This window comes from Nomascus leucogenys, chromosome 11 (assembly GCF_006542625.1).
Source record: "Nomascus leucogenys isolate Asia chromosome 11, Asia_NLE_v1, whole genome shotgun sequence".
Lineage (NCBI taxonomy): Eukaryota > Metazoa > Chordata > Mammalia > Primates > Hylobatidae > Nomascus > Nomascus leucogenys.
The window spans coordinates 26,983,909-27,011,067 of record NC_044391.1 but is presented as its reverse complement, the minus strand read 5'-3'; the positions used below and the strand labels follow the sequence as shown (position 1 = coordinate 27,011,067).

Below are 27,159 nucleotides of genomic sequence, written 5' to 3'. Positions count from 1 at the left end.
AATCCACAATTAAAAGTGCCAGAAGACTAGGGGTACTAGCCATTATCCACAGCATTCCTCCCCCTTAGAAAGAGCATCACTGAAGAGGCCCAGCATTGGGCTGAAAGGGACTAAGAATGATCATCTTGCCTGGGTAAATCTTAATTTTTTCCTAGGTCGTGTTGGCAAAGAGGCTGAAAGGAGAAGGTTGGAGACTGGTTATGTTGGCCAGAATGTGCTGTTTGGGGTTGTGTTTTTTGTTGCTTTTGTGTTGCAGTAGTTATATGCTGAGTGATTCAGGATAGAGTTAGCATTTTTAGTAATTTTTACAGCAATAAAATATTATTGGCAAAAATAAAGACCCATGTTTCCTTGACCTGAATACTGCCACAAAACTCAGGCAGTTTAGTAATTCTCAACTATATGGATATATATATACACACACATTTGAAAACATTATATATACTCTTTATCTTAAAAATGGAGCAGGCAGGTGGCTGAAAGCTTAATATTACTGCTTTGCCACATACCACATAGTTTAATAAGTCAAACTGCTTCCTGCATTTCATATATTCAGAGGCTTTCATACTTTTTCTGTTGTCTTTTCTTGTCTTTTCCTCTAATTTTTTTTTAATAAAGAGATAAAGTATCACAGGTGTAATTATGTCCTTTAGGCATCATTCCCTGATCTCATTTCTTTCTCTTCCTATCTCTTTCCTAAGAGGTAACCAGTAGTCCAAAGTTGTGCATATTTCCTGTTCATGTTCTAAGATTTAATTGCTTCTGTGTGCATCCTGAACTAATATACAATACTGTTGAGTATTTTAAAATTTATAAGTATTGATTTATTCCGTATATATCTTTCTTAAATGTGCTCTTTGTACTCAACATTGTTCTTGAATTTTTATCAAATATTTGTACCACTTCTCAATACTTACAATTATATGTGCAAGTTCCTAATTCCCTTGTCATCCCTTCTATCTAATTGCAAATCCCCAAATGGGTAGGCTCTGTTTGACCTTGTGGAATTGTTGAAGATGCAGTTCTCAACAGCATCACTAGATGTTCTAAGTATATTAAATAAATTTAATAAGTGGGATCCATAACCTGATAGTAGCATTTGTAATAACTTATAGGACTGGACCATCCTCTGACATTTAAATTTTGGAGTTTCCTTAGGTGACATTTTGAAGGTTTCTAAAAGTGAGTCTAGAATATACTGATCATATAAAATTTGACATATATAATAACCAAGAAAAGGCCATAATATTTTAATTACATCACAGAAAAGATAGGTGTGTCTTATCATTTAAACAGTACTCCAAACATATTCTTACCAATTAATTTATTAGAATGTTAAAAGCCCATATCCAGACTTGGCTCAATCAATGAACACATCCAGAAGTAAGATTAATGTGTCCATATAAAATTTCCCCTGAAAAGAACCAGAGGTCTTTGGAGAAGTGGCTGATTCTGTGACAAGAAATATACAAGATGATCTGGGAACATCTTTTCCTATAGATATCAAGTAAACTATCAAAAGACTTCTATGGTCATTTCAAAAGGACTCAGGAACCAAAATAAAAAGGCTCCAACTGACCAGAAATAGGATAAGTAGCGCATCAATTCAGATAAAAACTGCAATGGGTTAAAACTGATCAAATATGTTTAAATCCATGGTCACCTTTGGAGAATGCAAGCCAACTCATAATTTTGGAAATAGGTAAACAAATGGAAAGAATCAAATATTTATCTCAGCTTCCCTATATATTATATGCCAATGGGTAACTGCTATGGTCTCAATGTTTGTGTCCCCCTAGAATTCACAGGCTGAAATCCTAGTTCCCAAGGTGATGGTATTAAGAGGCGAGGGTTTTGCAAGGTGGTTAGGTTAAGAAGCCTCTACCCTCAAGAGTTTGGATTAGTGCCCTTATAAGAGACCACAGAAAGACTCCTCTCCTTTTCTACCATGTGGACCCTCGCCAAACGTTGAATTTTCTGACACTCTCATCTTGGACTTCCCAGCCACCAGAAATGTGAGAAATCAATTTCTGTTGTTTATAATCCACCAAGTATATGGTATTTTGTTATAGCAGCCAAAACAGACTAAAACAGCAACAAAATAGGAAATGCAAGAAAACAGCTCTTTGAATAAGTGTTATAGCTAATAAATAAAGAAGAGATGATAGAATTATAATAGTACTATTTTGCAACCTTTCATGAACTAATGGATTAACAATAGCTGCTAACATCTCACAAATAGAGATAACTCCTCATAAGGCCAGGCACAGTGGCTCATGGCTGTAGTCCCAACACTCTGGGAGGCTGAGGTGGGTGGATTATCTGAGGTCAGGAGTTCGAGATTAGCCTAGCCAACGTGGTGAAACCCTGTCTCTACTAAAAATAGAAAAAAATTAGCTGGGCGTGGTGGTGTGCATCTGTAATCCCAGCTACTTGGGAGGCTGAGGCAGAAGAATCTCTTCAACCTGGGAGGCAGAGGTTGCAGTGAGCTGAGATGGCACCACTGCACTCCAGCCTGGGGGACAGAGTGAGATTCTGTCTCAAAATAAATAAATAAATAACTTCTGATAGAAATACAAACCACCACTTTGATGAAATAGCCTCAACAAACAAATCAAACTTAAATCCAAGAAAGCTCTAGATCCAGCTAATAATTTATGGGAAATACAGTCAGAAGAAAAGCATATGCAAGAAATATATTAAGCTACACCATGGAGATGCAACCAGCAAAACCCCAACTCAAGGAGATTCTATGGAAAAACAACCTTGTATCTTCAACAAGTAAATTACAAGCAGAAAGAAAGGAGAGAGAATTCACAGATTAAAAGTGACTTCAGAAACATACCAAGAAATCATAACATGGAAACTTTACTTGAATTCTGATATAATCAAATGAACCATTAAAATGCTTTTATGACATTTATGAGATCATTGAAAATATGAACACTGTAAGATGATATGAGGAATTGCTTGATGTTTTTAGGTTTGAAAATGGTACTGTAGCTTTTCTTATAATTTGCATGATTTCTTATGTAAATAAGGTATTTATAAATGAATTAGTATATAGGTTTTGATTCAAGATAATAAGGAAAGAACATATGTTATACTTCAGTAACTAATTGATGAAATAATATGAGGAGAGGTATAGACGTAAATGAAATCAAATTGGCCATAACCTGGTAATTGTTGAATCAGTTCATGAGCACATAGGGATTTGTTATATTATTTTATATGTTTGAAATTTTCCATAATAAAAAGTTTTTGAAAAAACCTAACTGGGGAAAAATAAAGTGGGGAAGAGGAATTTAGACACCAAGCTTTGCTTAGGAGTCTCTGCTTGTAGTTTTTCTAAGACAAGAGTTGCAGATTCTATAAGAAAAGGGGTCACTTTAGGAAAGGATATGATGTGAAAACCATAAAAATAAATTCCAGGAACTGTACTTGTTCAAACAACATACCTTTGATGTTTGGACCCCAGGGGGTGCTGACATGGACTTCAGAAAGTCTTCAAATTCCCTGAAGTTGTACTCAAGATATTCTCCATATGTGCATATTTCTAAGAAGAAAATGCAAAGCTTCATCAGACCCTTAAAGGGAACCCTTTCCTCCTGAACTTTTAAGAACTACTACCTGCAGCAGGGAAATGAAAACAGAAAGGATTTATACCCATGGGTTCCATGGCCAACCCAATAGGAAGTGAGGAGCTGTGAGCACTGCAGGATCTCTGTGAACTGGATACTTGGGCAGTACCACAGTATCTGGGTTGTATCTGTGGTCAGTCATCCCTTACTCTTCTAGCTGAAGAAAAGGTCATGGTGAACTCTGACCCCATGCACTTTACCAACAACTATTGTCAGAGCTCACGCAGCTGTAACGGCAGCAATCCTCAGTTTAGGGAATTTTCAAGTCAGCACTTTCTGTTCAGAATATTTATTGGCCCTGGAATTTTCTAATGCTTCATAAAGGCCCTGTCATTAAGGGTCCTTCTGATGCTGAAAATAAATGAGGCTAAGATTTAGGAAACCCTGTGTTATTTCAGCACACCAGATATCTAAGAGAAGATGAAATAGAAACTTCCAGGGACATTGACTAGCTTCTCTCAATGATTTATTCGTCACAGTGACTTATGCAATTCATGATATGCAGTCTCCGAGATGAAAACAAAAGTGGTGAGTTTTCCTAGACTAATCCTTTTTCTCCTACAAAAGGTAATCAGGGCTTTTTGCCTGCTGGGAAAAAAGTTGCAGTGGTGACTTGGACAACCAGCAAGAAGAGGTTTTCAGAATAGCAAGCAGGTTTTTACTTTCAAGTCTGTGCTATTATATTAAAAAAGACAGAGTTCCAGAGCTCTCAGATGCCAAATGCTCATTGTTCAATAATAATAATAACTATAAAACAGAATAGCATATAGATTGATAGGTCCTTGGAGGTTATAATGGGGATCAAAGAGTTTAACAACTCACTAAATAGGCATGTTTTTAACAACTGAGCTGATCATAGCCATTTTGGAGAGCTTGCATATCTAAAGATAAGCTTATGCTTCTAGTAGAGAAATAATGACCAGTGTATTCTGTTGCTGACCATCCAGGGTTATTTTATTCAGCATTTGATCAATGCTTGGGTGTTAGAAGACCTTGCCAATCATTATTTAAGGGAATCAGCACTGCCGGGTCTTAGATTGGCCTGAAAAAGGGAGAGGCTCCTAGAGAAACTGAGAGATCCAAGCCATTTCTCAGACTGAAACAGAATTAATCACCTATTATAGAATGCCTCTTATGGTGAAGTTATATAACTGTCCACATGCATTTGGCCCCTACCTCAGAACAAGATGGCCAGGGCCAAGCACAATGCCTTACATGTAGAAGGAACTCAAACATGTGTTGAATGAATTACTGTAGCATATCAGTGAATTTGAGCATGAAATTGTTAGCTAGAGAAATTTTCTATTCTGGAATTTACTCTGTCATCAGAAAATAAAGGAATGGAGAATGTATTATGCTATTTTGACATAACCCAAATAATAGTAGCTTGTGTTTTTGAACATTTACTGTAAATTGGGGAGTATTATAAACATTTTACATGTGTTAATTCTCACAAGTTTGTGAGATAGGTGTCATGATCCATTTTTACAAATAGAAAACTGAGGCACAGAGAATTAAATTTATATGCTGTAAGTCTTATAACTGGTAAGTGGTACAGCCTGGAATCAAACCTAGTCTGACTCACTCCAGGATCTGCAGTCTTTACCAGTGTTCCAGACTGCCACTACCTATCCACAGCAAATGAACAAAGGCCTTGTTTAAAGATCTACATTACTCTGAGAGGATCTTACGAGGAAAATTTTCTGTGTGATAAAGATGCCATATACTACAGTGGTATAGAGCCTAGGCCCCAGAATCAGGATTTGATTTATGGCTCTACTAATGATCCTAAGCAGGTTAGCCTCTCTAAGCTTACTTTAAACTGGAGATAATAGTACTTGCCTCAGAGAGCATTTCTGAAAATTAAATAAAATAGTCCACAGAGGATTGGATAAAAAAAATATGGCACAAGTTCTTCATGGACTACTATGCAGCCATTAAAAAGAATGAAATTTTGTCCTTTGCAGCAACATGAATGCAGTTGGAGGCCATTATCCTAAGTAAATTGACACAAGAACAGAAAACCAAATTCCACATGTTCTCACTTGTAAGTGGGACCTAAACATTGGGTACTCATGGATATAAAGATGGGTTATAACAATAGACACTTTGGACTACTAGAAGTGGGAGGAAGGGGGATGGTCAGGGTTGAAAAACTAACTATTGGGTACTACATTCAGTACCTGGGTGATGGGATTAATTGTACCCCAAACATCGGCATTATGCAAACCTGCACAAGTGCCACCTGAATCTAAAGTAAAAGTCGAAATTATTAAAAAATAATAATAATTCACATAAAGCACTTAGTATGTTTGGCACACATAATAATGAAAATACTAACATGTTTACTGAGCTATTATGTACTTACTAAACATCCAATAAATTTTAGTTAACAGAGTTCAGTGTGCTCAATGACAGCTTGATGTCCACCACATTTGGATGGTTTTTAGTCTTTCCTAACATTAAGGCATGTATTTATCATCATTGAATTCAATAACTTCGTGGAACAATCTTCATTAGCCTCAAGTTAATGATTAATCAAAAAAGATTGGGTTTTTTTGTGTGTGTGTGTGTGAAAGGTCTATATACTACTAAGATGCCCTAAATCAGAGAGTTGAAGAAGGCTAGCCAATTACATGTTGCTCAGATCCACTCCCTGCTAATTAGGAGTTAATATTACTAAAGGTCAGTGAGAAAACATTTTAAAACCTGCCTTGACCATTTATTTCCATATAGAGAAGTGGACTTAACATCAATTCTGGATGTCATCGTAACTTTCAGACCTACTGAGACTTCTGTGGCAAGGCAGGATGGAGAAAAGAGTAAACCAGGACTGGAGGGGACAGACTAGCTCTACCCACTAACTGAGAATCTTGGCCATTACTTAGACTGTGCACAGGGGTAATAGTGACCTTAGGTCTGATTCCAACTTGCCATGATATTCAAGAAGTCTGATCTCTGCCAAGAGCACCACAATAGTCTTTAGGCTACAGTAATATGTAAAGGTCAACTGATGGTAACATCTTGGTTCTTTGGGATTTCATTATAAGAGGCAGACTTTTTTCACAAAAACCAATTGTAGCTAGGTATAAATCTGAGGCAAAAGGAGTAAGAACAAGATCCAGATTTTGAAGGAAAGATGTTAAGAGCTAGAAAGGTTTTCAGGACCACAGCCAAATGTAGTCCAGGCCTGGCAGGGAGCTGGAAGGAGTGAAATCCAGGAGCCAAGATGAAAATCTAACCTCCTCTCTGGGAACATGTGCTAGAGGATACGAGAAGAAGCTGCAGCAAAGATAATCATGAAGGGCTTTTTGAGAATTAAGTAGAAACTAAAGCAGTATAAGGAAGCATAGATAAGTTGGAATAGCAGTGGTGAAGACCTCAAATCCCTTCATGCACTAAAACTGAGATCTCTAAATTGGAATCCATTTACGGAGTTCAGAGGTCCCCCTGGAATATGCACAAAATATTCTTAGGTGGACACATATGTGCAGTTTTCTGGGAGGAAAGTTCATAGCTTTCATCTGATTCTCAAAGTAGTTTGTCATCCAAAAAAATGTATGACGACTGGCCTGAGTGAAGTTCATATAGACTCGATTATTTGGTAGTTACATTCGTGAGACATATTTCCTTAACGTTTGAACTCATAAAAAAACACAGGTAGTAAGTAGTGAAATCACAGCATTTTCACAGGTTGCCGTTCTTCATATCCAAAGAGGACCCACTTGGTCCTGAGAGCCACCTGCCTTCGATGCGGCCACCAAAAGAGACTAAGGCCTGATCAGCAGGCCAGTGTCCCCTTTGCTGACACTGTATCCTCAAGACTGCCCTGGGTGTGTGGCTTCGCCTCTCTCTTTTTAGTCCAGGGTTGTTTATATCATGGAAACTAAAATTTATCTGTGGAAAGGGTTCTTAAACTCCTATTTGCAAAGGGGTGCCAGACTGACAAGGTTTTTCATGGTTCATGTAAAAATGAGAAGAACAGGGAAAATTAAATGAATTTTCTTTCACAAAACTAAATCTATTCAATTTAAGTAACTATCCTTTATTCTGATAAGGACAAAAGATTATACCCCTACTAATTATTTGATGTTAAACAAAGTATGTGTTGATGGTGATATTTGATGGTGGTTTGTTCTTTGGTTTTTATTCTACTTGATCTATGTTGGTCTGCAATTTAAAACAGAACAAAAACAAAAACAAAAAACCTTTTTCTAGCCCATGAAATCCAGATTGTAGGAATTGGTTCCTGATATACTCAATAGAAATGCATCTAGCCTACAAGTGACTGCCACAATCCGATCAAATGTTTGTTTTTCCACTCTATGCCTAGTGACTACTCATGTGACTGATTTTCTGTGGTGGAGTTGGAACTAAAATAGGCACAACTAACTTGTTTGTTTATTTGTTAAGTAGATGCCTGGCTTAGACAATTAGGATAGCATCAGGACTTAGTAGTTCCATCTTTAACTTAGAATGTGCACAGCATCACATTTAGTAAATGCTCGTTGGAATAAAATTTACTCACTTTGTTCAAGATACATAAGGAACTCTCATGCAGTTCCCTCCTGCCTGCTGTGAGTCACATTCAGCCAACTGCCACCTGGCAGAGGGCTACTCACTTTCTGTGAGTGAAAAGTAGCTCTTATAAAGGGATGGAGTATTACAGCAAGAATCTACTTATGAGAGTCTCAGTCTCAATTTTATTAATGACTTATTCTGTGACCTGAAATGGATCACTCAAATGGACTTTCTATCTTACTTGCAGGGAATGAAAAAGTGGCAAATTACTGTTGTTGCCTAATAGTCTTAGTATAAGGGCATTAGGCTGAATTAGGTATGTAGGCATTATTCAGGAACAGAAATTTCTTGACATAACTATGGACTTCAAAAATTGTGAAGCTGAAATATTTTAATCTCAGGATAAACCCATTATTTAAGTTAAGGTACTTTTGAGAACAAATATGATTACTTCATTGATGTATTCACACCAGAGTATTAATACATTTTGGTTTTTGAAAAACCTATGTGCTTCATTCTTTATCAGTTGGATAGTGTCTATTATAGTTAAGGCTAGTCTATTAAATAATCTTTATATAAAATGACTTTATAGAAAACCTATTAAAATAAACGTCTTATACAGAAAAGTTATAATGGGACAGAAACTATTATTAAATTCATTTTCAAGAATGATTCTCTACAAGAAATACTTTGTATGACCTTTATGTAACCTTGTCAAGGTTACAGGGTTACCTGGACAAGTCAGGTAACATCTCCCTGCTCCTCGATGCTATAAATAGGGATAGAAGCTACCTCAAAGAATTAAATGTGGTAACACATGTATGTTAGCAGAGCAGGACACACAACAATCATTTGATAAACTTTAGCTAATATTATATTCTTCTTCTTATTGGCACACTTGAAGTATCAGTTGCAGAATACGTTAACAGCAAGAAAAAAGCTCTGAACAATCTTATACTGTATTGTTCTACCATTAAGTTGCAAGTTTCCCTCAATTCATCTCTATCGTATCTTCCTGAGAAAACAGCAGAATAGAAATAAGTTCAATCATTCTCCATCTCAAACCTTACAACACTCTCAGAAAAACCTATCTGATCTCTAGCAAATCTATACCAACATGCACACATGCGTGTGTGTGCACACTTACACAGACACATGTGCACGTGCACACACACACACACAAAACGACGTCATTTTTAGTGAGATTCTCTATGAATTTCAATAAACATCTGTAGATAAGGTTCATTCTTTAGACTAAATTATATTTTATTGCAAACATTGCTATAAACAATAGGAATGTTGCTTAAAAGCATGAGCCTAGAAGGTGGGCCATGTGGTTTCAAGTTTCAGCTCTACAATGTACAATTATTTGTCTTTTCCAATCCTTGGCATCCTCATCTGTAACACCTGCTTTATAGGAGAAAGGCTGTAGTTAAATGAGATGCTGCATGTAAAACACTCAGCACAGGGCCTGGCACCTTGTCACGTTTAAAATTCATTAAATTTTAGCTATTATTACTCTTCATTACAGATGTTCTATTTTTCATCTCTAAAAGTTCTATTTGGATCCTTTTTATATTTTCTATTTCTCTCTTCATCAGGCTTGTGTTTTCTCTAAAATTTTTAGCACATAGAGAATATAATAAGTGTTTGAAGTCTTCATCTGTTAGTTCCATCACCTGTTAGTTCCCTTATGTTTGTAATTTCCCAGTCTGGAAATACTTTGGTCATTAAACTGGTGCAATCATAGGACTCATCTTGTTTGTTTCTCTTCTCTCAGGGATGAGAGTCCTGTGCTCCTTACTGTCCAATGTCTAAAAATTGCTGTTTTACATTTTTTGTCCAGTTTTCTAGTTGCTCAGGGTGGGAGAATAAATCCAGTCCACGTTACTCCATCTTAGCCAGAAGTTGAAGTCTTTGGCTATTATTATATCTGAAAGCCAGTCTTAGTTATAAAGCAGTCCTCAGCTGTAAGTCAGATTAAAAGGAGTAACAAATGTGATACATTACAGACTATACAGGTTTATGTATGTGGTTATGGGATGTTATTAAATACATGTATCAATTTAAGCATGTACCATTTTATTTTTCTTTTTGTTTTTCACTTCTGAAAATATTTGGTTTTTGAATTCTTGACACTGGGCCAATCTTTATGAAAAGCCACAAGTTAGGAAGCTTTTGTATAATTTAAAATCCTGCTTAAGGTATGATTAAGGCTTTTGTGAATGACTTGGTAAATTAAAACTTTCCCTAAAAGAAAAAAATTTGATTTTTTTTGTTTTTTTTTCTGAGCCATGCAATCTTCTGAATATTGAAAATTAGATTACTCTTGCATAAATACATTGCAACTGTAATTTAACAACCTATGAAGCTAAAGTATTAAGATCCTCCCAAGTGCAAGGTTTAATTTTTATTATGCAGAATCATACTAATATTAAGCATTATTACATTGTTCAACATTAGATGAATTTGTTGAAAGTGTGTGTATGACAGAGTGTGTGTGTGTGTGTGTGTGTGTGTGTGTACATGCTCTTGTGCATGTGTGTGTGTATAGGAGACACAGGAAGAATATGCACACATGCCAGGGAGAATTAAGCTCAATTTCTTGCTTAAATAAATATTTCATACTTGTTAATATGGTATTTAATCTTCAGGCTGAGAATTATAAATCCATGAAGGGAAATTGAGGAATTCAGACTTTAAAAAAATGCCCTTGAAATGAAATTTAATCACTGCATTTCGAGACATATAAAATATACTACAAAGTGTGAGATAGCTCTACAAAATTTTTATTACATAGAAATCGTTTAAATGAGAAACACCTCCTAGATTCACAAACTGTAGTATATATGTCTAATAAAAATTACTCTTAAATCTTACGTTTCCCCTTTGAGACATTTATTGTTCCTGGAGAAAGCAGTATTTTTTTTCTTATTCCTAAATCTGTCTTCTATTAAACTAGAGAGTTCTATAAATCAGTAATAACCTTTTAGATATCTACCTCTTCATAATTATGTCCTCCAAATCCAGGTAATTGTTTACATATTTTATACAGAAATAAATAGGAGAAAACATATGTTCCATTTGATGGGGGGGAGGTATAAAGATTTAGATTATTTTTCAGCATTTGTGAAGTTTGGCTTTACACTCTTTTATATTACATTTGAATAATTAATTTATTTCACACAGAGAAACAAACACATCAGATGATGCTATGCAGCTCTGAAGGAAGAACATGTATTGCTAGGTAGGAACTGATATGGATTGTATCAATATATGGCTTTCATTAAATATAATCCTCTACATGAGTTAGTATACCTTGAGTGTACTATGACTATGATTTTAACTATCTAACAAGTTAAAATGAACGTTTGGTTTTAGTCAAATTGAACTCTGGGTATTTGATGCTTTTGCTGTATTTCTCAACAGGAAGTGGGTAAACTTCCAAACAAGAATGACCTCAGATTAAGAAACAACACCAGCATCTCGAAGGCTGTCTGTTTGTACAATGAAATGACAGCAAACAGAGAGGCCTGCGGCTGTTTTCCTAGATGCCTACTCTGGGTGCCAGCCATCTGTGTTCATTTAGGTGGTGTATGTGTGTGTAGGTAGGTGAAGGGAGGGGGAGAGACAGATCTCAGGTTGCAGGTCTGAGTGTGGTCTCTGATACAGAATGAAACCTCTGCCTGGTGCCTCTCAAACAAGACCCTCATCTGCTGGTCTCTCCAGAGAAGTAATTTCACCAATACCAGCTGCAAGGGGTATGTTTTGTGTTTTCTTTATTCAAAGTGAAAGATGTTAAACAGAAATTTTCAGAAGCACTTTTGTTTGGAAGAGGGGAAAGGAAGATCGAGGAAACTGGAAAATATCCATGAAATTAGCCCTAAATCATGGCCAATACTGATCATTTCCTGACAAGCTGTCTGTCAACCAAGCCACAACAATAGTTTATTCAAGGCCCTCTGGTGCTGACAGTGATAGAGTACTGTTAATTAAATGTTGGTACAATGGTGGATATTTTTAAATTTTAACTTTCATAACTGCAGTAGTGGCTAGAACAGCACTTTACTATCAGGAGTCCTCAAAATACATTGCTAATGCCTCTCTTACAGATTGCATTAACAGGAATTAGAAGAATATCAGTTTAAAGTAAAGGCCCTGAGGCTTATTTGACTCACCTAAGAGCAGTGAAAGAGAAGAGAACAGAAAGCAGACATGCCTTCAGTCATGTTAGCTCTAAATTTGGTATTTATTTGTGAAAAAGTCTATCTAAATACAATGTCTATAAATAGGAGATGGAAATGAGCTAATTTGGCTGCATGATTTTATTTATTCATTATCCATAACCAAAAAATTCTGGTTGTCTTTAATTAATGTTATATTTCACAATATTTCTGTGGCCTGAAATATCATTAGAATATTCTTCCAATGCTATTCTCCCACCCTCTCTCTTTCCCTCTTGCTGTCTCTTCACCCCCTTCTCTCTCATTATCTCTCTGAGTTTTTGTAGCTCTCACTTATCTGACCTTCTGTGACATATTCTGTTCTTAAACTTGAATTGGTCAATGTTGTGATCCTAATGTAAGAGGAGGGCATGCCAGATTCTGGGGTTAACTTTCTGGATGTCATGTCTGCTTACAGAAAAATGATTTGTATTCCCAACTTAGTGTCAAATTATGCATTTATGAAATTACTATAAGGTGTGAAACTGTCCCTCCTAAGCCCTTCTCAAGTAAAAAAAAAAAATCTTTTTATTAACGGGACCAAAAAGCTACTTTGAGAAAAGCTCCCAAACTTTACAGTAGTAAGAACATTTCAAATTTCTTAGAATGCTGTGTTTCTAGGATTTGATGTAATCAAAATGCTTAGGAGAAGAGCAGGAACACTTATTAAGTATTTCACATATTTTGAGAATTATTTAAAATGAGAAACAGACTCACCTGGGTAGCATTTTGCCTTGAAAATTCACTGGCCCGAGTTTGTACACCACAATGCAAAAGATGCATAAGGAACTACTTAAGCTGAACTCTTTCTATTCTGTTATTTGACAACCACTATGAGAGATTTCCTCCTGGGTGTAAAGGAGTTTCTTCCTAAGGGCTCTGATAACTCTGTCTCCACCTTTTGCAATTTGTGTCTTCCTGTTACTCTGTCTTATTTCATGAGCCAGCAAGCACATATCTATCCAGAATCTTAGGATTCCCACAAAAAGTACAGGACAAAAATCCTATACTCAAGAAGTTCAGCATGTGGTTAGGGGGAAGCAAAACTAATAAATGTAGGAAATAAATGGATAACCTATATGTTTTGAAGAGCAATAGGAAATGGTTTTGTGAGATTAGGTGCGTAGAAAGCAATGGCATAGATTGGGGAAATAACTTGGCTTATAAGACTAATATTAAAGAGAGCCCTTGGAGTAGAGAAGAAGGCAAGGAAGATGTGTAAAATAGTGTTGCACAGATGAGAGGGAATCAATTAATTTACTACTTGAACTTAATGCCACTGTAGATTCTTGAGTGGGGAGTGACATGATGAAGGAAGTGTTTAGGAAAACCACCCCCACAATGATATTGGAGGTTTGGTAGGAAATGGTCTGGAAGCATGGAGCTGTATCAAGCAGCTGTTGGAGTGATCCACAGTGATCAGACCTGGGCTGAGGTTATGGCAGAGTTAATGAAAATAACCCAATCTTGAGGATACCTTGAAGAAATAAACAATGGTATATGACAGACTATAGGAGAAGGGCACTAGTAAATTGTCCAAGGTGACATCATGATCTCAAGCTTGGAAAGCTGGAAGAACGCTGGTATCACCCAGAGAAATGAGAAAGTTGGTAACTTGGATAGGAAATGCATTTTCAAAAAAAATGTAAAATGTATTTGAGAGTATGGTAGCTTCAATTAACATTTTTATATATATTTTAAAAACATTCTAGGCCAGGCATCGTGGCTCACGCCTGTAATCCCAGGCCAAGGTGGGCAGATCACTTGAAGTCAGGAGTTCGAGACCAGCGGGGCCAACATGGTGAAACCCTGTCTCTACTAAAAATACAAAAATTAGTTGGGTATGTGGCTATAATCCCAGCTACTTGGGAGGCTAAGGCATGCCAATCACTTGAACCCAGGAGGCAGAGGTTGCAGTGAGCCGAGATTGCGTTACTGCACTCCACACTCCAGCCTGGGTGGCAGAGTGAGACTCCATCTCAAAACAAATAAAACATTCTAATGCTCTAGCATTCCTACTTTTGAATATACACCACAAATAATTGAAAGTAGGGATTTGAACAGATATTTGTACATCCATGTTCACAGAGCAGCATGATTCACAATAGCCAAAAGATGGAAACAACCAAAATGTCCATTGAAGGATGAAGGAATGAACAAAATGGGGTGTACACACACACACACGTGCAAATATTATTCACCCTTAAAATGGAATGCACCAGGCATAGTAGCTCACACCTATAATCCTAGTACTTTGGGAAGCCAGGGCTGGTGGATCGCTTGAGCCCAGGAGTTCAAGACCAGCCTGGCCAACATGGCAAAACCTTGTCTCTACAAAAAAAAAAAAAAAAAAAAAATTACAAAAAATTAGCCGGGCATGGTGGCGCACACCTGTAGTCCCAGCCACTCAGAAGGCTGAGACAGGATGATCACTTGGGCCTGGGAGGTCAAGGCTCCAGTGAGCTGTGAACACACCACTGCACTCCAGCCTGGGCAACAGAGTGAGACTCTGTCTCAAAATAAAAGAAAGGAATGAAGCCCTGATACATGCTAAAACATGGATGAAGCTTGAGGGCATTATACCAAGTAAAATAAGCCAGATACAAAAGGACAAATATTGTATGATTCCACTTATATGTGGTACCTGTAATAGTCAAATGCCTAGAGACAGGAAGTAGATGGAGTTTATCAGGGATTGCAGGGAGAGGGGAATGGAAAGTTATTGTTTAATGGGTACAGAGTTCAGTTTGGAAAGATGAAAGCATTCTAGAGAAGATGGTGGTGACAGTTGCAGAACAATGTGAAAGTACTTAATGCCACTGAAATGTATACTCAACAATGGCTAAAATGGTTAAGTTTATATTATGTATATTTCCAAATAGAAAAATGAATGTCATAAACAAAGACTGTGTAAACACTGAGGTCAAACCAAGTAAGTGCTTCCAAGAAACAAGTGGAATCTGTACACCTGAATTCAAACATAGGACCTGCCACTTACTAGCTGTGTGCCTCTTTTTCTTGTCTGTAAAAAGGTGCAATGATGAGAACTAAAAGAAACAACATGTAGCACTCTTTTTGTACTTGGTAGATGCTCCACAAATATTAGTTTTCTTTACAGTTAAAAAAAATTACTCTTCAATTTGAACTTTTTCCCTGGACAGAATTAGACTTCAGATATATTCCTGTGTATCTTGCATGCCAGAGAATAACTTCAAAGAAGAGGTACAGCAGCTGTCAGAGAGCAAAGACATGCCTCGCTCATGCAGGAAGGGCACCCCTTTCCTTATGCAAAGTCTAAAAATCAGGAAAAAACGCAGCAGTAAATATGAGGCTGCCTTTGACTGACAGCTTCCCTTCCTGCCTGTGCCTCTAGCCCAAATCCCAGAAACATCTGTCACATACACTTGACTGTGTTTGATTTTTATCTTAAAGAATCTTTACGACTAAATAAACTAATAAGATGTGAGAAAACTTCCAAGTTCTCAGAAAGCTGACAGTTTGCTCACAAATGCCCAGATGATTTCAGTCCTCTCAGTTCATTGATAGAGAAGGAGGTTCAAGGGAGAAGTAAGACATGTTGAAAAGCTACCACTGCCTCTGGTTAAGAAAGAAAACTGGAAATTATCATAACTATTAGTGTGTGGTTAGAAAGAATTTTTAAAATATCATAAATGTTATAAAAACACTTAGATACTTTCATAACTTCTAAACATTATCATGTTCCTGGTTAATATAAGAAGAATTTTTTTTATTGAAAAGGAGTCAAAGCCAGAATTCACTGATGAGAAAATACTTCTAACAATCTAAATAAGTAACCAAACCTCTCTCTTTAAAAGAAAAAAAGAGATACCTCTGTAAAGCAGATGCAGCAATGCAAAGCGAGATACATGAATGTAGACGTTCATTACATTTGTATAGCCCACATCAGTGTTCTTAAAAACTGCAAGTAATCTCAGAGATCCTGCGTGCTGGAGCTGAGACCAGAATCCAGGGCTCCTAATCCTGAGTTCAGTTTTATGTCCCACTGTATCCACTACCATTGCAGGGAGTCACAGAGTGGTCTTCAAAGAACCCCCCACAAACCACCCCCGTATCCGATATTGGCATAACGGATCCAAAATAAAGCCATTTGGACAATTTTGATTGTGATCCTGAGATGCCACCTCATCCAAAATAAGCCTCACTCGCTCTGATTTCCAACTGACTGACAATCCACATCACACCTTCCAATGTGACCACATTTGACTTGGGCTTGTGGCTTGCATGTTAGTCCACCCCCACACCGACCCCATGAATAATCACCTCTCCAACTGAAATTCAGACAACAGGCATCCTGCCTCCTGCTTTATATTGCAGGCATTTTAAAGAGACACCCCTGTGGTCTTAATTCCTGGAAAACAATCATTTACACTGTACAAAACTTAAAACTCTAGGGAGGCAGTTAAGTAATTTAGCATTTTTGTTTCATGTGAAAATATTATTTCTAGTTCATAATGGGAAGTTCAAAAACATTGTTTCTTATCATTAAAAGCTCTCAAAAGTGTGTAATCTGGGCTGTTTATAGGTATGTTCCCTATAAAATGCCCTGAGGAACAGAATACAGGTCTTTCTACAAAGAAATACCTTCAATATCTTTTGTTGTTTGAGGAAAGGTCTTTAATTTAGAGTTGAATAGTCATACAGATAAACGCTTTAAAGTCCTTGAAATCTGCAGTTAGTTTAACAAGCTTTTAAGACAAATGAGGAGTGTTTTTCATCTGTTACGTTGTGATGACTGTGAATTGGAAGTAGAGGGTATACAGGCTCATCCATTCAAGAAATTTTTTTTCATCCCATTCTGTTCCAGACTCTCCAAGGCAGTTGGACACACATGGATCTGGCCCTCAGGGATCGTACAGTCAAGTCAGGGTTCTGTACAGGATTGAATAGTGTCTCCTCACAATGCCCCTGCACAATTCATGTCCACCAAGAACCTCAGAATATGACTTTACTCAGAAATAGGGTCTTTGCAGATATAATTAAGGCATAAATTAAGGAAAGGTCATACTGGATTACGGTAAGACTTAAATCTAGTCATTGTCATCCATATGAAAAGAGGAGAGGGCGCACAGACATAGATACACACAGGCCGTGTGCATGTGAAGGTGGAGACAGAGACTGGAGTGATACAGTTACAAACCAAGGAAGGCCAAACACTGCTGGCCACAGCTGGAGCTACAAGCAGTGCCCCCCCCAGGAGCCTTTGAGGGATGGTGGCCTGCCAACACTTTGACTTGGTACTTCCAGCCTCCAGAACTGTGAGAGAAGAGATTGCTGTTGTTTTAAGCCACTCAGTTTGAGGTAATTTGGTACAGCAGCCCTAGAAAACTAATACAGGCTCCATCTTCAAACAGTCTGATTTAATTGGCCTGGGGTAAACTTGGGCATCAGTATTTTCATGAAAGCTCCCTAGGTGATTCTAATGTTTTAGACCCATCACTCTAGATTGGTGGCTGTCAAGGTCTTCATTAGCATCAGCATCAACTGGGAACTTACTACAAATGAAAATTGTCTGGCCCCACACAGGCTTCCCAAGTTAGAAATTCTAGGGGTAGGGCCCAGCAATTTGTAGCTTAACAAGCACTCCAGGTCATTCTGATGCCATTAATGTTTGAGAACCATTGTTCTGGTTGATAGGGGATCCAGGGAGCAATGGAAAATAATCAGTGAGCAGGAATGGAGCAAAGCAATAGGCAGGCATATTTTACAAAGTAAGGGAGGAGTGTTCATGTGTTCTTCTGGCGGCACTGTGACAGTACCTCTGAAAATGTCAACATCATGCTTGGTGTTGCTTAGAGGTTTGTGTCCAATCGATCATCTGCCAAGTGCGATTTTTGAAGACATACTGTTTTCAAATGTGCAGGCGGCCCTGACAATTTTGTTACTATTCAGGTCTATAGCCACCCAGACTCAATACATTAAGATTGTATCTGGACGCACATCCCAGGAGGCAGAGAAGGAGGGCAATCTGAACACCTGAGATGAAAAACTTCATTGAGGCCAACTTCTTTTCACTTCAATTATTAGAAAACTGGCTCCCTTTGCCACTTCCTTTACTCACAGCCCAAAGAACAAAACAGGCCAATACATTTCATTTTGGCATGGAATTATGCTCTTTGCCAGAATCAAGCTATGTGAGGCTACAGTAACCACTAAGGATGGGGTAACTGGAAATTGTCCTCCTTGATGAAAAGCGTTGGTAAAATCCACATGGCTGGCAGTTGATAGAAAAGAAAATATTAGATGTTATTTTTTTCAGAGATGAATGGTTTAAGAATCCAATTTAAATATTTTTATTTGTTTGCTTGATTTTCATCCTTCTGACCTCAAGCAGAAAGTCTTCCCTGGCAGCATTGACAACATTCTTTCTCAAGTTACTTGCATTGTAGTCACATATTCAGCTCAACTTTCTCTTATGCCTTTATGGCCCTACTATTGCATTGTCAACTTAAGGTACCATTTCCACAAGCATTAAGCTAAAAAGTACTAATTTTTCTTATAACTCTTTCTCTTACTCGATCTAGATGTAGAAACTACCTTGACAGAAAGGATTAACTTCTCATTTCTAACCAGTACAAGAGAAATTATTAAGTAGACCAAGTTTGTCTTTGAAGTCCCTTTCCCTTTCTTTTTGAGGTACTCATCCCACGCACCCAGTGCCCACAAGCAGACCCATGATTTCTCAGGACTCCCATCTAATGGGAGCGGTCCCCCATTTTTCAGATTTTTCTTCTTCTCTCATGCCTCATAGTACATTGGTCTTGTGGATTAAGAAGACCATGCTCTCCCTTGCTTAACAATAGGGATGATGGGTTGAAGATTGCTATTTGTTAATTAGCTGAGGTTACCCTTACTAAAGTAATATTTTAACCCACATGAAGTACAGATATCTTCTTACAAGAAGAAATGTGAATGATAAGAACAGCAAGCTCTTGCAGACATAGCTTGGGGACATCTGCCTTGGAGTCCTTACAGAGTTGCCCCAACTGGTTCGTAGCTCATTGATGTCAAAATCAGCTAGTGTGTTTGTTAAATGAAATGTAGACTATTGCATTCCACCCTAGACCCTCTGAATCACAGTCTCAGTGGTTGGCACTTGGGACTCTGAATGTTAACAACTCCCCTGATTATTTTTTGGTACGCTGGGGATTGAGACTCTCTGGTGTCATGGAAAGATCCCCAGATTCAGAGTTGTTAGGCCTCATTTTTAATCTCACCTTCACCATGTGCCATGTAGTCCTGGCCAAGTCGTGCCTTTAGTTTTGGGATTTAGTTCCTTTACTGTCAAATGCAGGTAAGAATACTTGCCATGTCCACCTTAGAGAATAGTCATAAGGCTCAAATGAGTTAAAGCCTCCAAACTGCCCTTTGTATTACAGGGTTGGCACTAGAGTGAGGTGAGTCGGCCACTCACCTTAGGGCACAAAATTAAAGGGGGTCCCAAAAAAACCCATAATCAAGATAAATAATATTTTAATGCAATATTTTCAAATAAAAATTACTGCATAAAAGTCCATAATGATCAAAACATCAACACTTGAGATATTTTGGGTTAGTGTTACTAGTTTTTTTCTTTTGGCCTCAGACTCATAGGATAGCATGGCATTGTTACTAATATTTATTTTAAAATTTGATGTTGTGTTTACTGTAGATATTTTGCATTAACTTTGATTTTTAAAAAGTGCTTCCATCAAAATATTATTTTCTTGATTAATTGATTACTGTGTGATACCCCCTTAAAATTTGCACCTCAGGTTAGTAACTCACTGGTCTCTTCCTAGTCCCAGCCCTATAATCTAGAATAGGTTGTGCAGATGCAAGTTGTCATTTTTACCAGGCTTGGACTCTCCCAGCGCCAACGTTTCCTCAAATAGTTGCATGCACACGTCAAAAAGCCCTGCTGGCATCCTAGCTAAATTCTGCCTGTTGAATGGTGGGAATGTGGTCCTAAGAACATAAGGCAGGCACAGGCATGCGCACAGTGCTTTTCAGGGGCCTTCCTTTCCCAGGGGCACAGAAGAAGAACTCTTGGGATATTTGGTGTGAGAACCAGTTTAACTGACGTAACTGGAAAATTTGCCTTTGTTTAAGGAAGAACTCCTCCTGCAACCACACACCTGTCCCAGAAAAGTTGGGATTTGCAAGTTGCCTCATGTGCAGCTTTTTATTTCAAAGGCTAGTATTATATACCAAGGTTACCAAGTCCCCTTGTGCTGGAGGCAAGAATAAGTGACACCCACGCTGGGTAGCTAGTAACCAGGGAGTGGAATCATTAAAAAGAGGCCCGAGGATCAGGGAGAGGGGTGATCTGCTGAGCAGAAAGAAGCTCCTGCTCTTACACTGCTTTTGGTTTCCCCACCTCACTCAAGGAGGCTGCTTAAAATCCGGTAATGAGAAGACACAGGGCCTGGTGGAATAGGTGCCCACCTCCTCACCTCCTGCCAGCCTGAAAGGTCTAGGATAACACCTTCAACTTCTCTTATAGGACCCCAACATTTGTGCTGTGTTTGCTGTACAAGGAGGGAAAGTGGGAAGAAAGCATGGCATAAAAAGGGGGAGACCCCGCATGAGAAACCGAGCTCAGCAGGACAGAGGACCCTGGATCCATGAGAGTAAGCATCCGGCCTTCACAAAGCAACAGATAAACTTGGAGATGCCCAACTCCAGAGCTACAACAGAGTGAGCCTGGGTCTGCAGGTAAGCAGATGACAGCCACAGGAGGAAAAAAAAAAAAAAGGTAGAAAAAAATTAACTCTGTAAGTCTTTGACACCAGATACTAAAACCAAAGACCAGCAACATTGTGACATTCTCAACCGTAATCTTTACACGTGATATTTTCCTTTCTTCCAATTCTTCCCTGGTCTATACATAATGATTTTTAGAATAAAGTGTTATACAGCTTATCACATATCAGAAAAACCTTGGTGGCTGTGGTAAGCTAAACAATGTCCCCCTTACCCCCTCACAAAAAGTCCACATTATAATCCCTGTACACTGTGAACATGTTGGCTTATAGAGTAAAAGAGATTTTGCAGATGTGATTAAGAATGTAGAGATGGGAGGCCAGGCTTGGTGGCTCATGCCTGTAATCCCAGCACTTTGCGAGGCCAAGACGGACAGATCACAAGTTCAGGAGTTCAAGACCAACCTGGCCAACATAGTGAAACCCCGTCTCTATTAAGAATACAGAAAATACAGGGCATGGTGACATGTAGTCCCAGCTACTCAGGAGGCTGAGGTAGGATAATCACTTGAACCCAGGAGGCGAAGGTTGCAGTGAGTCAAGATCATGCCACTCCACTCCAGCCTGGGCAATAGAGTGAGACTCCACCTCAAAAAAAAAAAAAAAAAGAATGTAGAGATGGGAAGATTAGCTCGGTTTATCTAGGTGGGCCCAAAGCAATCACAAGGGCCCTTATAAATGGAGGCAGGAGGCTCAGAGTGAGTAGGAGGAGTTGAGAAGATCAAAGCAAGAGGCTGGAGGGATTGAGGGAGGGGCTTCTAGATACTGAAAAAGTCAAGGAATCCCCTGAAGCCTTGAGACGGAATGCAGTCCTGCTAACACCCATGTTTTAGGCTTCTGACCTCCAGAACTGTAAGAGAATGAATGTGCCTTGTTTTAAGCCACTAAGTTTATGGAGATTTGTTACAGTAGCAATAGGAAACCAATATAGTTGGTAATGGGTTAACATTGGTCATTCTGACTTTTAAAAAATTTTGCCTAGACTTAATAAGCAATGACCTTGTCTTGCAAGTGATTTGGTGGCAAATGTTCAAAGCTGGCAAAACATTTACTTGCTGTGTATTTGGAGGACCTCAAAGTTTGTTTGAGCTGAACATGGCATAGTGCACAGGCCTGACACTTTGGCAGCACCCATGTCAGTGCTATATACTATGAGGCACTTAATAAGCTTTTTGTCAGTCTCAACAGGAATAACAGCTGACTGTAGGATATGGTGTTCCCATTTCCACTAGGGTAAGACAATTTAGAAAGCTGGATTCCAGAGACTTGAATCATGAAATCTAATATTTACAGCTCCACCTCAAGAAAAAAAGAAGTGGGCAAGGTAATGGAACAAGCATATAAATGGATATAAATGGGTAACTTTTCTGTATGGTGAGAGGATTTTTAAGGCACCCAGTGATGCCAGTGAAATTGAGTCATTTGGAAGAGTTAGGATTTGGGAGGCACTTTTTGGTAAGTGAGTGGAATAACTTCTTGTCAATTCCATGCTGGCTTCTGTGTCTACTTGTGGCCGTGCCTTTTCTGTTCATAATGGTTATGGCACTGATGTGTTTATACTTTCCAGTGGAGTCTGAATCAACAAGGTTTATACACACACAGATAATTCAAATCCATAAAGCCATGCCTGTGATTCTCTTCAGTTATTTATTGACTTAGAGTGAGACACATGTAGCCACACTTAGCATTTTACCTTATGGTTTCTGGCTCTCTTCTCTGGTTCACATGAAGAGCTGCTCATTCATCTTCACAGTTAAGAGAGATGCCTTAAGGCACAGTTAAGTTTGATGTGCCTTTGAAAAGGAACTTCACTCTATAGAGAGTTAAAGTCATTGTGGTGAAGATGAAGTTGAAAACAGGCATATGATTTTCAGATTCCTTTCTGAGCAGCGACCACAGGCAGGAAGGAGAATGTACTCAGTGGCTACATGAGTACACTCTGTAGGGCATAACCTCTGGACCTATTCTGCCAGCGATTGCATCCCACATTGCCACTTACTAGCTATTTTTTTGGGGGGAACCTACTTAACATTTGTACCTCAGTTTTCTCATCTCTAAAATGGGGATGATTGGATCTATCCTATAGGGTTGTTGTGAAGATTGAATAAGTTAATATGCATGAAGTGTAATCAAATGATTCCTGGCCCACAGCATTTATCATTCTTCTTCATAGGTCCCTGACTCTTCCTACTGTTCCACTGAGCCCCCCACCATCCTTGGTGCCAGCACTGTGAAGATTGTTCTTGCTTGCCTGTCTGCCATTCGGGTGACCTCTACAATCTGGCTCCAGCAGAAAGAACTTGCTAGCCGCACATCAGTAGCAGAGATGGAAGTCTGGTCATATGGTGCCCACATCTATTGAAGTAAACATGCTGATACCAGATATCCCTGACTCTCTGTCTTCAAGGTACATGGTAGAACTATACTTCCTAGCTTTCTGTGTGGCTGGGTGGGTCACATGACAAGTTCAGATGGATGAATTATGATTAGAAGCATTTAATTGTTAATACAAATTCTAGTGCTCTTTCCTTCCGCCATCACAACTGACAATGTTTCAGACAGTGACTTCTCCATCAGGCTGGTTCCAGAGTGAAAATAGAGCCCAGTAGAGTCTGTAGCTGATACAATATGGACATGTAGGGTGAGTGAGAAAATGCTTTTGTTGAGTTAAGCATCTGAGGTTGATGGTTTGTTGCTACTGCAGCACATCCTTACCTATCCTAACAAATATGATTATCATTGACTAACCTGACAACAGAAGAGTCTTTCCACTTCTGCTGTGATGAGGAACAGAGTTTTCCCTGTTATATCTTAATATTAGATAGCAGCAGCCTCTGGAAATAGTTCTATCTCTACCACTTCTTGTGGCATAAAGCCAGCTACTAAACCTCTTCACGTTTCAGTTTTCCCTTTTAAAAGTGGGAGTAAATAAGACCTTTCTCATGGAGTTATTGATCAAATAAAATAATTAAATAACGAGTATTTAAATTTTAAATTTAAATGAAAATTCAAATGAAATAATGCCTATGAAGTATTTATTTAGTCCATAATATCCTCAGTAAACAGTAGTTAGCCTTACTAACACAAAGGAAGTGGACAAAGCCATGTCATTTTCCAAAGCAGTTTCTAGGACCATATTATCTCTAAAAATCCCAACTTTCTGCTGTAAATTTAAGCTAATCCAGAACAGGCTAATCCATTGCAATGGCCTATTCATCCTTCTTCTTAGAGTTTGGCTATCAGTCATCCTGTTGCTGAGAACAAAGCCAGCCTGGTTGTTTGTAAGCAAACCTCTAGAGAGACAGAAACTGTCTTGTATTTCTTTGAATATCCTCTACTGCCTCTAACACTGTGCGTCGGCTATATTTCTGGATCTTTATTTAATTGTTTCGAATGCTTCTTATGTTTAATTTCTGCCATATCCATTAGGAAAATAACGTAATCCTTCCTCCAACGGTGTAAGCCTCCATGACCGGGCAACATTTGCCCCCACGTTTAAAGAATTTAGTTCTGTAAGGCTGGTTGACCCATCTGACAGGAATTCCTGCACCAAGTGGTCAGTCAGTGAAGATCTCTTTCCACTGGTAACTTTAGCAAGAAAGTAAGATACAAGACTGTATGTAAAGTATATTATCCTATGTGAAATCAAGGGACAGAAAATAACTGGAAGGAAATATTCCAAAATGTTGGCAGTAGTTTCTCCCGGAGAATGTGATGTATACATTTGGATGGGTGATATATCAAGAACTTTTCATAGATCTGGGCAAGAGATATTTTAGAGAGCTCCACATACCACAATCACCCACAAATAAACGTATTAAAGAACACACAGATGCCTTTATCACTCAGGATGTGGCACTCAGACCTGGCCCAGCATAGTCTATAACACTTAACATCACTCTCATGACCATACTGTTCAGGTCCTAGGGAAGTGTCCCTCTGTATCTCTTCCCTGTATCCTTAAAAGAAAAGGTGACCTAATTTGAAAGTTGATAAAAATCAGGGATTATGCTGATGTTGCTTCAGAATTCTTGGAGGATGTAAGAGAAAAATAGTGCTGGGTTATGAGAAGAATAAAACTTACCAAATTCCTCCCTGAAGATAACATAAATGCAATAGATTCTTTTACAACTAAGTGTCATTTCTCAATAATGCCAAGAATCCTTTTTCATGCTTCTCTTCTTGTTCACATTCCTGGTTCCCATGCTACTCAATTAACATAATATTCAGAAAAGTTGCAGATAGTGATTTAGGAACATTTTGTAATATTAACATTTCATATTACCCTTAAATTTGCATGCATGCATCATATGTGTATCATAGTACCAATTCTTTATATTGGTAACTAGGTGGACATAGAACATTTACAAAGTGAATAGTGTTATCGCTATAAAAACAAGATTTAATTAAAATGTTAATATATGAAATGAAATTTTGGCATATATTTATTATAACTTGGATTTTACCTTTCAAAGTTAATAGATCATTTTGAATATTTTAAAAGACTTTTATAAAGATATAAAATAACTTAGATTTTATTTTTCTATTTAATTTATATATTCTCATTAAAATATGTTTAAATATACTTTGAATATAATTGCAATTTTTAAAGCCTTCAAAGAATTACAATGAGTTGAAAACAAATTATGTAAACATATTGATTATAACAACAGAGTACTTTTTCTGAAATAAAGGCAAGAAAACTTAATTGATGGAACAAATACAAGTTTATAAGTTATGTATACATTTTATTACTCATTCAACCATCACAACCCATAGACAGAAAAGCCAGATGTATGCAATAATAACTTTAGCAGACATTTTGCCAGCCCTCAGACATATAAAAACTGTAGCTTTACATATATCCTTTGCTTTTTGTCACTATGAGGGTATATTTGTCAAGGTAGGAGGATAAAATATATTTTATATAACAGTTTATAATAAAGAACTGAAATCCCCTCCAAGTGTCAGCTTCAACAATCCCCTTGGGTCTATTTGTTCAGACTGGAGTGTCCATCCAGTCTCCCATGCCAGATGAAATATAGATGAAAGCCCTGACTGTCCCCAAATGGCAGTGTCCCTGACCTCGTGGCAGGACAGAAAGAAGGCAGCCTGGAGGAAGTGACTGATTCACCATGAAACAGCAGTTTCACCAAAACAGAGACCTCCCAGCAGCTCCAGGCCAGAATTATAAAAAATTTTAAGAGCCAGTTCCACAGGAAGAGGGCCAATTATGTCCCCAGACTGACATGGTACAAAAGAATAGCAGAAAGATACAACCGTGGGGAAAATTGAGCCCCACAAATAATGTCTCTTGTGGTGAGTTTCCTTTAGTTTCCTCAGCCCCAACACTCAGATATGCTTAAGACAAAAAGTTCTTGAACTTGACAGACAGCTGAGAGCACCGATTGTCTCAAGAGCAGGGATTCTTTGGAAATGATAAGGTGCAAACACTGTCAAATGGCTCCCTTTGCATTGAACTGCAGTCTCCAGCTATAAAGGCTGCCAGTACCAGCAGGGGCAAAGCTCTTAGCCATCCCTCAAAACACCAGGCTTCTGGTATCTGAGGGCTCCTGGACTTCCTAATGACAGAGGCCTAGGCAGCCCAGCTTTGGGATACGTTTTTTCGGAGGAATCTCCAGGCACGACACTCAGAGAAACAAGCAGCCAGTGAAGAAGGTTGTGTGGCCCCTGTTGGGAAGGTTACTAAGCAGGGGGACCCTAGGTGAAGATAGCTGGGCTTCTCTTTTTTTTTTTTTTTTAACCGTCTTTCTCAGAGCTTAGCTGGACAAAGCCCTGCTGAAGCCAGAGGTGGGCCCATGGATGTGTATCTTCTTCTGGCACCGTGCTGCTGGGAGGCGTCTCCCTTGAGAGAAATTATAAATGTTCTGGGCTCCTCAGAATTCCAGATTGTTTCTAAAGGCAGCAGTGTGACCTAAATGGATTCTCATGTAAAGCGCCCAGTCAGAAATTGATCTGGGAAGCTGGTGT

General features: G+C 38.3%; 1 long non-coding RNA gene across 1 annotated transcript; it reads left to right on the top strand.

Annotated features, from left to right (window-relative positions):
• Nucleotides 1-4,128: 4,128 nt before the first annotated feature.
• LOC100607836 lies at nucleotides 4,129-25,693 on the top strand. The gene is made up of 5 exons (XR_004032391.1): nucleotides 4,129-4,169; nucleotides 11,352-11,409; nucleotides 20,910-21,121; nucleotides 22,462-22,492; nucleotides 23,342-25,693. It is a non-coding gene; the product is annotated as an uncharacterized LOC100607836 (long non-coding RNA).
• Nucleotides 25,694-27,159: the final 1,466 nt, after the last annotated feature.